We start from the raw sequence: 15,537 nt of genomic DNA, 5'->3' as shown, positions 1-15,537 counted from the left end.
CAAGTGATTATGAGGAAATATATACAGTATAGTATGAACACCTTGTTTAATTCAACTGGGCTGAAGCACTAACTTTTGTTGCCACTCCCATCTCAAATCCACGATATTCCTTCTCTCTCTATTGAATTTGTTGTTTTGAAAACTAGAACACATGTAGCTGATCAGCATCAAGGGTGGTCAAGATGGCAAAAGTTATTAATAAGGAAGAATACACAAGTTACAAGTGGCTGCAACAGTTTGCCTTTGCTATAGTCTACAGGAACAGGCAAGATTTTGCCTTCTCTTCTCTCTTCCTTACTGAGTTGAGTGCAAATTACTTTTTCACTTTCAATTCTGTTTGCAGCAATTGAAGTAAGTTGAGGGTGAAAAGGAAAAATGAGGTGAGAGAAATGGGTACCTTATAAAAACAGATAAAGGATTAACTGGGATCATGCTTGCCAAATTGGGATAGATGTGGTGTATGTTGTTCTTGTATTTTCACTACCAAGAAGGAAATGCACTTATTGTATGTGTCAAAATAACCCACGTGATTATAAATATTAGGTAAATAACCTTTCTTGATTGGATTGGTCTATTCCCCAAACTGAACTGTGTTGGTTCAGCCCTGCCTCTTATTATAGTTGCAGCAAGCCAGCAGGACACTGGAACTCGTGGCTCATGCTTCATTTGCACCCGCTGCAGCTAGGAAGAGGAATGCTCTGTTAATTGCCTCATTGCCTTTTCCCAAAAATGCTCCTGTAATGAAGGGGTCAACATTTGGCCTTCCAGATATTGTTGAACTACAGGTCTCAATGTGGCTTATGAAAAATAGCTCCTTCAAAATTTAGACTAAAACCTAATTCCACTGACAGGGAACCAGTGGTGCCAAATTATAAATTAGCTCTTTCAGTTCTGATTTTTAGGTCAGGCCATCTCATACAACTCTGTCCTTTCCATTATAGGCTTCTATTGCCAAATCCATGTTATCTCGAGATAAACTTCTCAGCATTATCAGAAAGCGTTGAAGAAAATACATTGTGGAAAAGGGGTCCACGTCCTGATAATGCTACGTGAATGTCAAACCTCCAATTTCTGGATGCAGTTATCGCTATATGGCAATACAGAGGGAGCTTTAATGCTCTTTCAGCGCTCCCCTGCATACGGACGTGGATTTGCAGACGACAGCTGCAGCAAATTCCCTTGACTGAGAAGAATAACTAGCATTATCACCTAGATCATTAAGCCAGGTTCATAGATTGCCGTGTGTCTTCAATCAATTCATCTAAGATAGCTTGAAGCCAGCTGGACCCCTTCCGCGAGAACTTGACTTAATTGGCCAATAAGTGGCTGGAAAAGGTGCATGCCATTTGATACAATTACAAGCCGAACAAGCGATTACAGTGGGGAGAACCACAGAGGGTACCCTTCGGGTCAGCCCTTTTGGAAAGGGCTAAGTTAATGTCCACTATTAAGTGCCACTGTGAAAAATGTTGGCTTGCTTGGTGCTCAGATGCAAGGGAGATCCAGGTCATCCTTCAGCTGATGGAGACGGCATGAGATGGGCCCATTTATCATCTCTTTGGCCTCATTTCTGCCTTGGTAATCGTCATGCACTAACAACCGCTGGCAGTTTCATGGGTTTCCTGTGAACCTTTCCATTTATTGGCATAACTAAAATATTATCTTAGCCGAGCAATCCATCTGCTAAAGAAAAACACTTTCCTTCAATTATGTCCCTGGAGTCTTTTCTCTAGAAAGGTTAAAGCAGCACAGAGTTGAAAAATATACCTTATTTGGGTTTTATTCTCAACGATCTATTGCAAAATGCAGCTGCATGTATGTGCACTTTTTCTTTTTAAAAAAATAGCATATATGGCCTACTGCAAAGTATTAGGAGCTAGCTTGACTTTTGAATAAAATTGCAGAATTTGCATTGCTCACAATTACAGCACTATGATTCTACTTTAACTGCTCTGGCATCATCCTGCAGATTATAGAGATTTTGCAGCTTAAGAACTTCAGCCAGAGAGCTGAAAACCCCAGAATTCCATAATATGCAGTCAAGGCAGTTAAAGTGGAATCATAGTGTTATAATTCTGCAATGTGAAAGGTCCCTCAGTCTGTTCAAAAATACACAGTTCAAAAAAGTGATTTCTTCTGCCCTCTCATTCCCTCAAAAAACATGATTTTCTGTGATGTTTGCAGTAAGGAGGTGGGGGGAGGCATTGTGTCTCAAAGGTCTGTTGATTGACTTCTGCTTTCCATTCCTCCTTGTTCTTTTTATGGCAGTGATAGAGAAAGCTAAGTTGCAATATTACCAAATAGTTATAGGCAGTACACCGAAATGAGATGTACAGTAGAGTCTTGCTTATCCAACATAAACGGGCCAGCAGAACGTTAAATAAGTGAAAATGTTGGATAATAAGGAGGGATTAAGAAAAAGCCTATTAAACGTCAAATTACATTATGATTTTACAAATTAAGCACCAAAACATCATGTTTTACAACAAATTGACAGAAAAAGACATTCAATACACAGTAACATTATGTAACAATTACTGTATTAATGAATTTAGCACCAAAACATCACAGTGTATTGAAAACATTGACTACAAAAATATTGACTACCCCTCGGGTGAGAAAGGCGGGATAAAACATGTTGTAAGTAAATAAATATATAAAATTGACTACAAATAAAGATAAACAGCTGTGGATCCGGGTGGGAAGCAATCTGTGTTGGATAATACAGAACGTTGGATGAGCAAAGGTTGGATAAGCAAGACTCTACTGTAGTTATATAGTACAACCCCTGCATCTGTGGGACCAGTATCCACACTTTCATTTATTGATGTCCAACAAAATATATCCTGTATAGACATTGTCTAGGTCTTCCAGCATGACTCTATGATATTCTTGAGCTAGAACAGTGGTTCTCAGTCTATAGGTCCCCAGATGTTTTGGTCTTCAACTCCCAGAAATCCTAACAGCTGGTAAACTGGTTGGGTTTCTGGGAGTTGTAAGCCAAAACACCTGGGGACCACAGGTTGAGAACTACTGAGGTAGAGGTCCTTAATTTCAGTAGAATTCGCCATTATCTGTGATTTTGTTTATCCATGCAAAGTCCTGGAATGGATCAATTGTGGATACGGGGACCATACTGCTCTACATTTCACCCCCACATTTCAGTGTAGTTCAGGAATGCATCAGGGAAATTTTGATGGGCCATTGATCATAAGCTGCTAGGGAAAGGCAGGGTCTATGTTGGGGAGTGGCGGGGTAAATATCCTTTTAAGAGCCTATTTCTGCATCTATTCCATTATCTTAACAGTTTCTTCATTTATTAGCCTTTTCCCCAGAGAGCTCATAGTGGTGTGCATAACTGCTTTCCTGCCTACTTTATCCTCATAACAACAACCTTGTGAGATAACTCAGGATGAGAAAGTATACCAGCCCCAAAGTCATTCAATGAGTTTGATGACTCAATGGAAACTAGAACCTGGATATCCTAAATTTAAGCCCAATACTTTTACCATTAGCCTTCTATACCAGTGGTTCTCAAACTTCCTAATACAGTTCAACCCCTTAATACAGTTCCTCATGTTGTGGTGACCCCCAACAATATTTCGTTGCAATCTCATAACTGTAATTTTGCGATTGTTATGAATCATAATGTAAATATCTGACATGCAGGGTGTATTTTTATTCACTGGACCAAATTTGGCACAAATACCCGATACGCACAAATATTAATACTGATGGAGTTGGGAGGGGATTGATTTTGTCATTTGGGAGTTATAGCTGCTGGGATTTATAGTTCACGTATAATCAAAGAGCATTCTGAACTTCACCAACGATGGAATTGAACCAAACTTGTCACATAGAACTCCCATGACCAACAGAAAATACCGGAAGGGTTTGGTGGGCATTGACCTTGAGTTTTGGAGTTGTAGTTCACCTATATCCAGAGAGCACTGTGGACTCCAAACAATGATGGATCTGGACCAAACTTGGCACAAATACTCAATATGCCCAAATTTGAACACTGGTGGAGTTTTGGGGAAAATTGTTGTTGTTTATTCGCTCAATCGCTTCTGACTATTCGTGACCTTATGGACCTCATTAGTGATGCCAGAGCTCCCTGTCGGCCGTCGCAACCCCCAACTCTTTTGAGGTGAAGCCAGTCACTTCAAGGATACCATCCATCCATCTTGCCCTTGGTGGGCCCCTCTTGCTTTTTCCTTCCATTTTCCCCAGCATCATTCTTTTCTCCAAGTTTTCCTGTCTTCTCATTATGTGGCCAAAGTACTTCATCTTTGCCTCTAATATCCTTCCCTCTAGTTAGCAGTTGGGCTTTATTTCCTGGAGTATGGATTGGGGAAAATAGACCTTGGCATTTGGGAGTTGTAGTTAATGGGATTTATACTTCACTTACAATCAAAGAGCCCCTTGAACCCCACCAATGATAGAATTGGGCCAAACTTCCCACACAGAACTCCCATGATTAACAGAAAATACTGGAGAAATTTGGGTTCCTAAGACCATCAGAAATATGTTTTCTGATGGTCTTTGGTGACCCCTATGAATCCCTCCACATATACAGAAACCAACGAGGACAATGCCACCATGATGTGAGATTCGTATCGCCTGTGTTACAAGACCTGAGATAATCAAAATGTGCTTCCACAGATCTGGAGAATCAGAAATCAAGGCAACATTCCCATTGGTGCACAAAAAGCAAAACAACAGTAAAACCCACAGGTGACCCTGAACCTATTAAGTTGGTGAGAATGAACTTCCTATTGATTTCAGTGGAATCCGGTTTACACACTGTGGCTGCAATCCTGTATGCAGTTAGGCTGTTTAATACCCACTAAGTCAAGAGGATTTAAGGAACCTAACAACCAGGATGGCAGCCAATAGAACTTCCATTGGGCTCACACAAAACCTATATCAGATTTGTCTTTAATCTCACATTGACCTTCTAATTATTTGAACCTACATCCTGGACTTTAGAGAACCCATCTTGAAAACTTTATTTATTTAGCAGTCAATGCTATCTTAAGAGAATAAAAATTAAACTTTTCCAGTGGAGCAAAGGTCTGACTAGAAGATAGTAGGTTTAATTCTCACCACTTTCAGTCAAGAAAATAAATTCAGTTATTCTACATCATATGTCCAATCGAAAAAACTTACTGGTTCTCAACTGGTATTTGGTACTTCAGATGGAGAAAAGATTGAGTGGCTGAACAATAAGATAAAACAGGGATGAATTGCACTATCAGAACTAAGCTGCTCCATCCAGACATTAGGTCCACAGCTCCCATCAGCCTATTCAACAATAGCCAATAGTCAGGATTGATTGGATTTGCAATCCAAAACATTTGCAGAAGGCGGTTTTGGTACTCTGTTTTCAATTGAGACCAGTCAGATAATAGGCCTATAAGCAGGGTATGAAGGTAAACAGCCCTCCTCAGTTGTTTATGTCTTATTCATGACAGGGCAGTTTATATAAGGTTCATAACCAAGCATATGCTCTGTAAAAGGGTAATTCTTGATGTGGTTGGTAGAGCAAAAGTGCAGTAGTAAATTCTGTATGGAGGTCCCGGTGGTGCAGCAGATTTAACCACTGTGCTGCTGAACTTGCAGACCGAAATGTCAGCAGTTCGAATCCAGGGAGTGGGGTGAGCTCCTGCTATTAGCCCCAGCTTCTTCCAACCTAGCAGTTTGAAAACATCCAAATGTGAGTAGATCAATAGGTACCATTCCGGCAGGAAGGTAACGGTGCTCCATGTAGCATTGCCGGCCACATGACCTTGGAGGTGTCTACGGACAACGCTGGCTCTTTGGCTTAGAAATGGAGATGAGTACCAACTTCCAGAGTCGAACACGACTAGACTTAATGTCAGGGGAAAACCTTTACTTTTGCTTAAATTCTATATGTATGTATGTATGTATGTATGATTTGTATTAGTCAGATATGTTCTTATCTCTGTTAATTTAAAATACCATTGTTTCGGCCCTGGAATCCTGGCTGCATTAAACCATTGGAATATCACACTAGATTGGGAAGACTACATTGCTATTCTCTCATCCAAATTTATTTCTCTCAGGGAAACTGGGACAACCCTATATTCATCCATCTCAATTCCTTTGAAGAAGGACAAATATGGCAAAACGTAATTCAAATAACCTTGCTTTTCTGTTGTCATGTGGTGGCTGGGAGGGAGACGATAGTAGCAGCTATGTATGCATATCAACCTATTTTCTGTTTACTTTGTAGGTGGAAAAAAAAGGTAAAGCCCAAGGTTGGCTTCCATTTATCTTCCAGAAAGTCCTTGTCTGATACAACTCAGGTTATAATCTGTTTCAAGGGCAGCGGCTCCTTAATGAGAGCATTGAGATGGTGTCATTCTCCTGTTAATGAAAAAGCCAGAAGAAAACACCATGAAAGTGTATGATCAGTAAAATGTTTCTCCCGCCTTTGTGACCATTCTTAATGTTTTATGAATATATCGTTGGGGAGGGAGAGGGGGCATAGCATATTTTCTTATTTTTTATTTTAAGGGATTTTCTTCCCTCCTTAGACATTTTTCCTAAGGTGCTTTTGAGTTAATTACTTATTCAGAGGACTTCTTACGCAGTTCCTTGCAAAATGTGTGGTGCATTAATTCTGATTATGTACAAAAACCCACCTGCAAGCGGGGAAAGCAAGGAGGGGCGGGGAGGGGGGGAGGAGAGAGAAAGAAATGGAAAGCAAAACCTCTGAATCCGTAATGCTGATAAAATGAGCAGCTCTCCTGGGGTTTTGCCAAGAAGCAGGATACTGGACAAAATTAGAATCGTGTAGCTGAGGCTATTCATAATGTCATTAACATAAAGGCAATTAAATGAGTTTTTAACCTACCACCCTTTATTGTTATTAATGAACATTAGGAGAACACAGGAGATGAAATTGGTAATTATCTCTGCACCAAGCTATGCAATAATGTGTTTAAATATAAAAACAAAACAAATGATTATTGTTAGTATTTTCAGTCGGAGGAACCCCAAGGAGCAGCTCCGTCACATTTAATCACATGGTACTACAGCAAGAGGGTTAATTAAAGAAGGGCTCCACTTCCAGGAGGCTTGGTGATTCTGCTTAATGTGGAATCAACAAACCTCTTCATGTATTTGCAAGATCAGTCCACTAGTTGTGTCTGAATGCAAACACACACACACACACACACACACACACACAAAACCTATCTAAAGATCAACTATTTTGCAAAGGCAGAATATCCTTTAGAACACAGTGGGCAAACTTTTTCCCTGGAATCACAACTGACTCATAGGAAAAGTCAGATGACCATAGCTGACAAGCTCCAGAGCAGTGGTTCTCAACCTGTGGGTCCCCAGATGTTTTGTCCTACAACTCCCAGAAATCCCAGCCAGTTTACCAGCTGATAGGATTTCTGGGAGTTGTAGGCCAAAAACATCTGGGGACCCCAGGTTGAGAATCACTGTTGCAGAACTTAATTGGACACTCTCATTCCCTCTGTTGTGCCCACATCTCTTCTCTGTTTCTTTTCCAGAAGTTGGGAATGTTACTCTTTGTACCAAAGCTTCCAGAATCTACTATTGCCATGCTAGTTAGCAGATTCTGTGGAAGTTATTTCTAGAAGGGTGGTCTAGAGGGCAGAAGTGAACTTGAGGAGCCTAGAAAGATGAATAGATTTGCTGAAGGCTTCATTAAACTTGGCCTTTGGGTTTTCTGGAACACCTTTGAACATGGGATTGCAGTCTGGGAATCAATATTTTACTAGTTCTATCTTTCAAGCTACTGAACTCTTAGCAGAAGATTTGATAATTACATTTATTTATTTAATCTATAACCCACTTTTCTCCCATATGGACCCAAAGCACCTTACACTGTATGTTAAATCATTAGTATTAATTCATTAGCATCCATAATGGCCACATCATGAGAGGACAGGAAAGCCTGGAGAAGATAATGATGCTGGGGAAAATGGAAGGAAAAAGAAAGAGGAGCTGACCAAGGGCAAGATGGATGGATGTTATCCTTGAAGTGACTGGCTTTACCTTGAAGGAGCTAGGGCTGGCGAAGATGGCCAACAGGGAGCTCTGGCATGGGCTGGTCCATGAGGTCACAAAGAGTCAGAAGCGACTGAATGAATGAACAACAATCCAAAAGTTTTAGTAGAAAACCTATTTTGCCTTGGTGCTGAAAATCAGTGCGAGAGTTGACAGTTTAGGGGCATCCCAGGCCCTGCGATTTCATGACCAAACCTGAAATGTAGCAATGAGCCTCTTGTGATGTTACAGGAGAGCAGGCCCCAAGATGTCACTAACCATGATACATTAAGCACAAGCCACAGTTGCTCTAGATATGCCTGTGAAAGCACTGGTCTGAATTACGTTGCTGATCCTACTTAATGTAGTCCTATGAAATCAATGGGGTTTATCTGTGTGTTGATTTACCATTCAGCTGGATGGGTCTATCTACTCTAGCTGAGATTAACCAACAGGATCCCAGCCACCAAATTTAACAGACGAGGAACACACTCTGGCCCCTTCCACACTGCTAAATAAAACCACACATTATCTGTTTTGAACTGGAATATATGGCAGTGTGGACTCAGATAACTCAGTTCAAAGCAGATATTGTGAATTTTCTGCCCTGATATTCTGGGCTATATGGCGGTGTGGAAGGACCCATAGTTTTCAAGGCAGTGTTCTCACCCTGACATGTGGGTGTCCCCTGGGCAACATGCTTGCATGTGGGTGTCCTCTGGGCAACATCCTTGCTGACAGCCAGTTATCTCACACCAGAAGCGGCAAGGCTATTCAGTGGTAATCAAGTTGGCCAATTGCAGTATTTCTTGCAATAAATAAAGAACACCACTCAGAAAACAGCGAAATCCCAGACATGAAGAAATCAGGGCCTGCTAATACCTCTCCATTCCCCCAGGCAAGAAGTTGCCAGGGTTTGAAGCAGCAAGGCTATGTAATGCTAATCAAGTTGGCCAATTGGAACATTCATACTTGCCTGTAGCAGAAAAGAGTTCTTTCTCCTACCCTGGAACTTCCACAGATATATAAAGAGAAACCTTCCACAGGATGGTAAAACATCCAGATGTCCCTTGGGCAACGTCCTTGCTGACGGCCAATTGTCTCACACCAGAAGCAACTTGCTGTTTCTGAAGTTGCTCCTGACATCTTTTCTGTGGCTAGGCCTCAGAGCCTCAGCCTCACGTAACTCCTCATGAGTGGTGAGGAGGCAGGCCTAGCTATCCTTTACGGCTCCGCCCACACCGGTTACTAAAGGGTGGAGACTGCTTGGCTGTTGCTTGCACCATTGCTTAGGGGTTTGATTTCAACTTTCTCGGGTGTGTCAGATTTGTGAGTGTAGGCTAAAACCCACAGCAGTTAGAATGTTATGTTGTGTTCAAATTTTATAGCAATCAGTGGAGTACTCTGGGAGATATGAGATCCCTCACTGATTGACATTTCATTTTTATTTATATAGATGGTGTGGTGAAATGGTGTCCACTATACAAAATAGCAACATTGAGGCTTGGTTTTTGGATTTTCACAAAACATTTCCGGACTAAGAACGGTTGAATCCATGGATGCTTGAACCTGTGGATACAGAGGGCTCACTATGTACCTGGAACTGGTGTAAACACACAGGCAACTGATTCTCATTAATCCAGACAGACTGCCCAGGTCAATATTTTGGAAGACAAGCACCTTTTGAAAATTCCATCATCCAAGCCCTGAATGGCTCTTCAGTCAATCTGGCAAGTGCAAGTCTTTGCTATCAAAATCAACAGGAGTGCATTCACGGACTATAGTAGGTGTAGGAGAAAGTCCTAATTGCTTTTAATAAAGCCTGCATGGCAGAGCCTCTTGTCCTGAGAAGATGCATTGGAATCCAGCAGAGTGGAAAATAGCTAAGGATTTTTAAAAAGACAGTATAATTAAAGCTCAGCAGATTACAATCCCTTTGGAAATAAAGGTGGGGGGGAGGCGACCATAAAGAACAAGATGATGTCAGTGTGGTTTCACAGGGCACCGTTCAAAGATCTAGGAATATTTTTTTAAATAAAATAATCTTGTACAGAGAGTAATAAAGATTTGGGGTCAAACACAATTAAAGAATCAATTATGACTTCCATAGATGCAAGAAAAGAACAAATGCCACCTAGACAAACACTTTTTTAAAACAAAGAACATTCTCTTTTATGACTTTATAGTGGGGGGAAACATATAAAGATATTTCCATCCATTGAAGTGTATTCCCAAATGGGTAAGAAATTATTAAATGTCTTTGAAATGTGTTGTTTTTTTGCAGATAACTTGGAGATAATTAACTTGGGAATATTAGTACAGCAAATGAACCAGAGATAAATAACAGATCCAATAAAACAAATAGGCAAAATAAACCTGGATGAGTTTGAGTATAAGAAAATAAAGAGAAACCTATTATAACCAAAGGATATTTCATTAGGCAAATTAGGCACTGGCCTGTATTCCAAAATGGTTTCAAAAGCTGAACATGAAACAAAATTGATCATAAGCAATAAAAAGAAATGCAGTAAGCTGGTGAACAATGGAAGCCCGAACACAACAAACAGCTATCTTCGGCATTTATTGCCGCAAACTTGGTGTCTGTCTTTCATGCTCTGATTCCACCTATTTCTCTTCTGCAAATACAAGGAGACTCTACTACATCTAAATTGGGGAGACTCAACAAAAGATACACTTAAGAATGAGATTTTTTTTCCACAAAATTAAAAAAGGGAATAAGTATTTCTCTGGAACAAATGCATACTTTTTTCAAATAAAAACTAATGAATGGGGCCTTCTGGTGAAGAGGAACCACCTCCAGGTTTACTCCAAGTACAATAAATTAATGATGAAGCTTAATTGCATTCAAGAAGAATAAGCATTGACAGGCTTAGCTCCTGCCCCACAGAATACCCCAGGCCAGCAGTGACTATAGTACTCTAGCCAAATCCATTTTACCTCCCCATTATCCTAGCACCCTATTATGTATCCGTTTTAAATATTTATATGCTGCTTTTACTAAGCTCAAAGCAGTTGACATTTGAAAAAAGAGCAACTTAAAACCACAATTACATAAAATATAGCATAATGCAAACTCTCTCTGTGTGCAGGAGGCATCGTAGGAGATAATCAAGGGGCACCAGACTGAGGAATCATAACAGCTCTTCAGACAAAGAGACCACTAGAAGCCACAAATAAATAGGTTTAAGAGATTTTCTGGACAGCTGTGTATGGAGGGCTATTCTCAATCTCCTGACTCACTGCACGATATGAAGAAGAAATGTGTACATCCTCATCTCATACCTAGGAGCCCCCAGTGGCACAATGGGTGCCGACAGGAAGGCTGACCAATAGGTCAGCAGTTCAAATCCAAGAGAGTGGTTGAGCTCCTTCTGTCAGCTTTAGCTCCCCATGCGGGGACATAAAAGAAGCCTCCCACAAGGATGGTCAAACATCAAACATCCGGGTGTCCCCTGGGCAATGTCCTTGCAGACAGCCAATTCTCACCAGAAGTGACACAAAAAAATCTCATACTTGCCTACTGTTGTAGTTTGGCAATGCAACCCTGATTAATTCTCTGTCACCCCATTTTCAGCTGTTTTAAAATGTCTCAGTTTTCCTCTCATCCTCCCGCTTTCTTCCTTTTTCCTCAGCTTTCTCCAGTTGCTGCAAACTGAGTGCTAGTTAGAAAAGTAATTTACCCTCAATTAAATTAGGAAGGGGAAAGGAGGAGGTGGGGCCTTGCCCCTTCCAATTGGGTTCAAGCAAAATCCAATGGAGCCTCTCCTAGCTTGGCTGTTCTTCTTTGTTAATAACTTTTGCCATCTTACTTTTGCTCTAATGCTGCTTGGCTTGGTTTTTGTCACTGAAATGTGAGAGGGGTTGTCATCTCATTGTCATGCCACATAGTACCCAAGGCTAATAAGTTATTTCGGCACCTAGGGAGAAAAAAAAAACACAAGCACTTTTCTGTTTCCATGGCAGTACAAACACCACTATAATAAATTACAATACGGCCCCTGTGTCCAAGGGGAATAGATTTCTGGAATTACATAGATATTCAGAACAGTGGATAACAGAAAACTCTATTGAAATGAAAGACTTCCAGAATGTGAATAGTGTAGCATTGTGCTGGAAGTCATAGAAAATGCCTACAGAGCCCATGTTTTTAAGAAGTAGATAAATGAAACTTCAGGTACTGCTCCTGTGAATAACTAAACTAGGGCGCTTCCACACAGCCCAAAATACGGAACATACAGGCATTAGAATGCCAATTCATACTATAATTTGAGGCCACACAGGGGGACAGAACTCCACCTCATTGGTGAGGGCTAACCAGACATCCCCACCCTGCTGATGTCGTCTTGGAACAGGTGGACATGGCCAGTGTCTCCTTCCCTTCCCTGCACCCCATCTCCTCCATTCCCAAATTAAGGAAAAGACTTCATTCTCCAAAAGCTCTGTCGTTCCTGGCTCTGCATCAATGAGACAGGGTGGGTTCTTTACAGGAGTGGAGAGGGCCTCCTTTTCCATTGTGTCTTGCACATGGCAGTCCCTAATAGCAGTCTTCTGCGTGAAACGATAAGGGCCCTCCTGGTACAAAAATCCGCCCACAACGAAAGCAAGCGAGAACCGTGCTTGGCTCCTCCTCACCTATTTGGTATTTCAGTTTAATCTTTTTGCTTTTCCTTTATTTTCCTGATTATTTTTATTTAGTGGGACTGACTGGGAGTTGGGGACCTGAGGTACCGTGGGTGAGGTGGCTTTGTCACCCATTTAGCCTCTTTTTCTCCTTCCCTTCCTCTTCTTCAGGAAATACTTCTAAAAGATTATTATTAATAATCATAATCCCAGCAAATTAAAAGAGGAGCCTACCTCTCCTCTAGAGTAGAAAGTAAAACAGCTTTAAGGAAGCAAAATTCCAAGCAGAAATGAGATTTCAGCCTTGAAGGCAAGAGAGGGATTTTTAAGGTAGTCCAGGGAAGATAGCTCCACTGGGCTCCAGGTCATTGCTTTTCCTTCCCTGGGCCTCCTTAAAATGTCTTGGAAAGCTGCATGGCGTGCTGCTGGTGCCTGGAGAGAAGAAAGGGCACACACCTGCCTCTCCTCTAGAGTTGAACAGCTTTAAGAAGCATTAAACCTAGAACCGTCTTCTACAAACAGAAGGAAAAGGATACAGAAACTTAAGAGTGGTAACTCTGAAGCTTTTTAAAATCCAGATCTTAATCTGGATACGGAAGGGGAGCCTGTGGGATGGGTGCTTTCTTAACTCCATTGCTGACACCCAGGCTCCCTTGAAAGGAAGAAAGGAAAGGCTCCCAGGAGAAGCCAATGGTTCTCCATTGCTGCCGATGGGCCTAAAAGATCCATTTTTTCAGATGTGGAATGAAAATGCCTATTCGGCAGGCCGCCCATTTTTGGGAGGTGCTGGAAAATAGATATGGGGGGCTTCCGCTATCCGGCAAGCAGAAACAGATAGCGATTCACCCGAAATGCACAAGCCTAGTCTCCACAACCATGGCATCAGCAAAGACTTGGATCTTCCTGGAAGATCTGGACCTTTGCTGGTGTTTTTCTAACCTGTGATAATCCCATAGTAACAGGTTTCTTCCAGGTTAACTCACATTAACCTGGTGCATAGTTTGGATGCTCTAGACCAGGGGTCCCCAAACTTTTAAAACAGGGAGCCAGTTCACGATCCTTCGGACCGTTGGAGGGCCAGACTATAGTTGGCCACCGAGCAATAATAATAATTAATAATAATAATAACAACAATAATAAAAAGAGGGTTGGAAGAGACACTTTGGGCCATTGAGTCCAACCCCCTTCTGCCTTTGTGCATCAAAAGTACATGCAAAGCACCCCTGACAGATGGCCGCCCAGCCTCAATGTTAATAATAATAATAATAATAATAATAATAATAATAATAATAATAATAATAAAGAAAAAGGTTTGGATCATTGATGTCGCCATCCCAGGTGACAGTTGCATTGACGAAAAACAACAGGAAAAACTCAGCCGCTATCAGGACCTCAAGATTGAACTTCAAAGACTCTGGCAGAAACCAGTACAGGTGGTCCCGGTGGTGATGGGCACACTGGGTGCCGTGCCAAAAGATCTCAGCCGGCATTTGGAAACAATAGACATTGACAAAATTACGATCTGCCAACTGCAAAAGGCCACCCTGCTGGGATCTGCACACATCATCCGAAAATACATCACACAGTCCTAGACACTTGGGAAGTGTTCGACTTGTGATTTTGTGATATGAAATCCAGCATATCTATCTTGTTTGCTGTGTCATAATAAAATAATAATAATAATAATAATAATAATAATAATAATAATAATAATAATAATAATAATAATAGAGTTGGAAGAGACCCCTTGGACCATTTAGCCCAACCACCTTCTGCCTCTGTGCACCAAAAGCACAAGCAAAGCACCCCTGACAGATGGCCGCCCAGCCTCAATATTATTATTATTATTATTATTATTATTATTATTATTATTATTATTATAAAGAGGGTTGGAAGAGACCCCTTGGGCCATTTAGCCCAACCACCTTCTGCCTTTGTGCACCAAAAGCACAACCAAAGCACCCCTGACAGATGTCCACCCAGCCTCAATATTATTATTATTAATAATAATAATAATAATAATAATAATAATAATAATAATAATAATAATAATAATAAGGGTTGTAAGAGAAGAAGAGGCCCCTTGGGTCATTTAGCCCAACCCCCTTCTGTCCTTGTGCCATGGGGGCCGGATGAATAGCTTCGATGGGCCGCATCCGGCCCCCGGGCCTTAGTTTGGGGACCCCTGCTCTAGACGAATGGGATTAATGGCTAAGTAGTCATTCCACTTAGTCTAATGGTCAGGCTGGCCCTCCTAAAGAGTCTTGGGTCCTACTTCTAACACCTGATAACTTTCGCTTTATAGTATGAATATAGATGGAACAGAGCCCAATTGTATTGTAACCTGCACAATTGATATTTACACAAGGAGAATTGAGGTCACCCTGAAGGTATGTTCCAAGGCTGCAAATCATCCCCACACAACTGACTGAATGCATTCTTGCTTTCCAATATTCATCAGGAGGTCAGCTGAAGTATTCTGCATCAGCTCCAGTTTCCATGTCATCATCAAGGACAGCCTTTGAGAATCATCAGTCCTTAAGGCTACAAAAATAAGGATAATCTACTTTGCCAACTATTCCCCAGAAGCAGGCTCCCAACTCCATTCTTATTCAGTGACAAGGTACTCATTAGCGAAGAAACTAGTCCATATGATTCTTCTCAGTCCAACAGGAATGCCAAACTTGCTGAAAGAAGAGCTGAGAGCTGAAAGAGAGACCAGGAACTGTCAGGCCTGTCAGGCCTGACCGGGTCTGTCAGGTCTGTCAAGCATTCAGCAAAATTCAATTTATTCAGAAATAGTAAAATACCTATCATTATGATTTGTGGGTGGTATGTGGGAAG

The sequence above is a fragment of the Anolis carolinensis genome, chromosome 4, assembly GCF_035594765.1.
Source record: "Anolis carolinensis isolate JA03-04 chromosome 4, rAnoCar3.1.pri, whole genome shotgun sequence".
NCBI lineage: Eukaryota > Metazoa > Chordata > Lepidosauria > Squamata > Dactyloidae > Anolis > Anolis carolinensis.
This window is presented reverse-complemented; position numbering follows the sequence as displayed.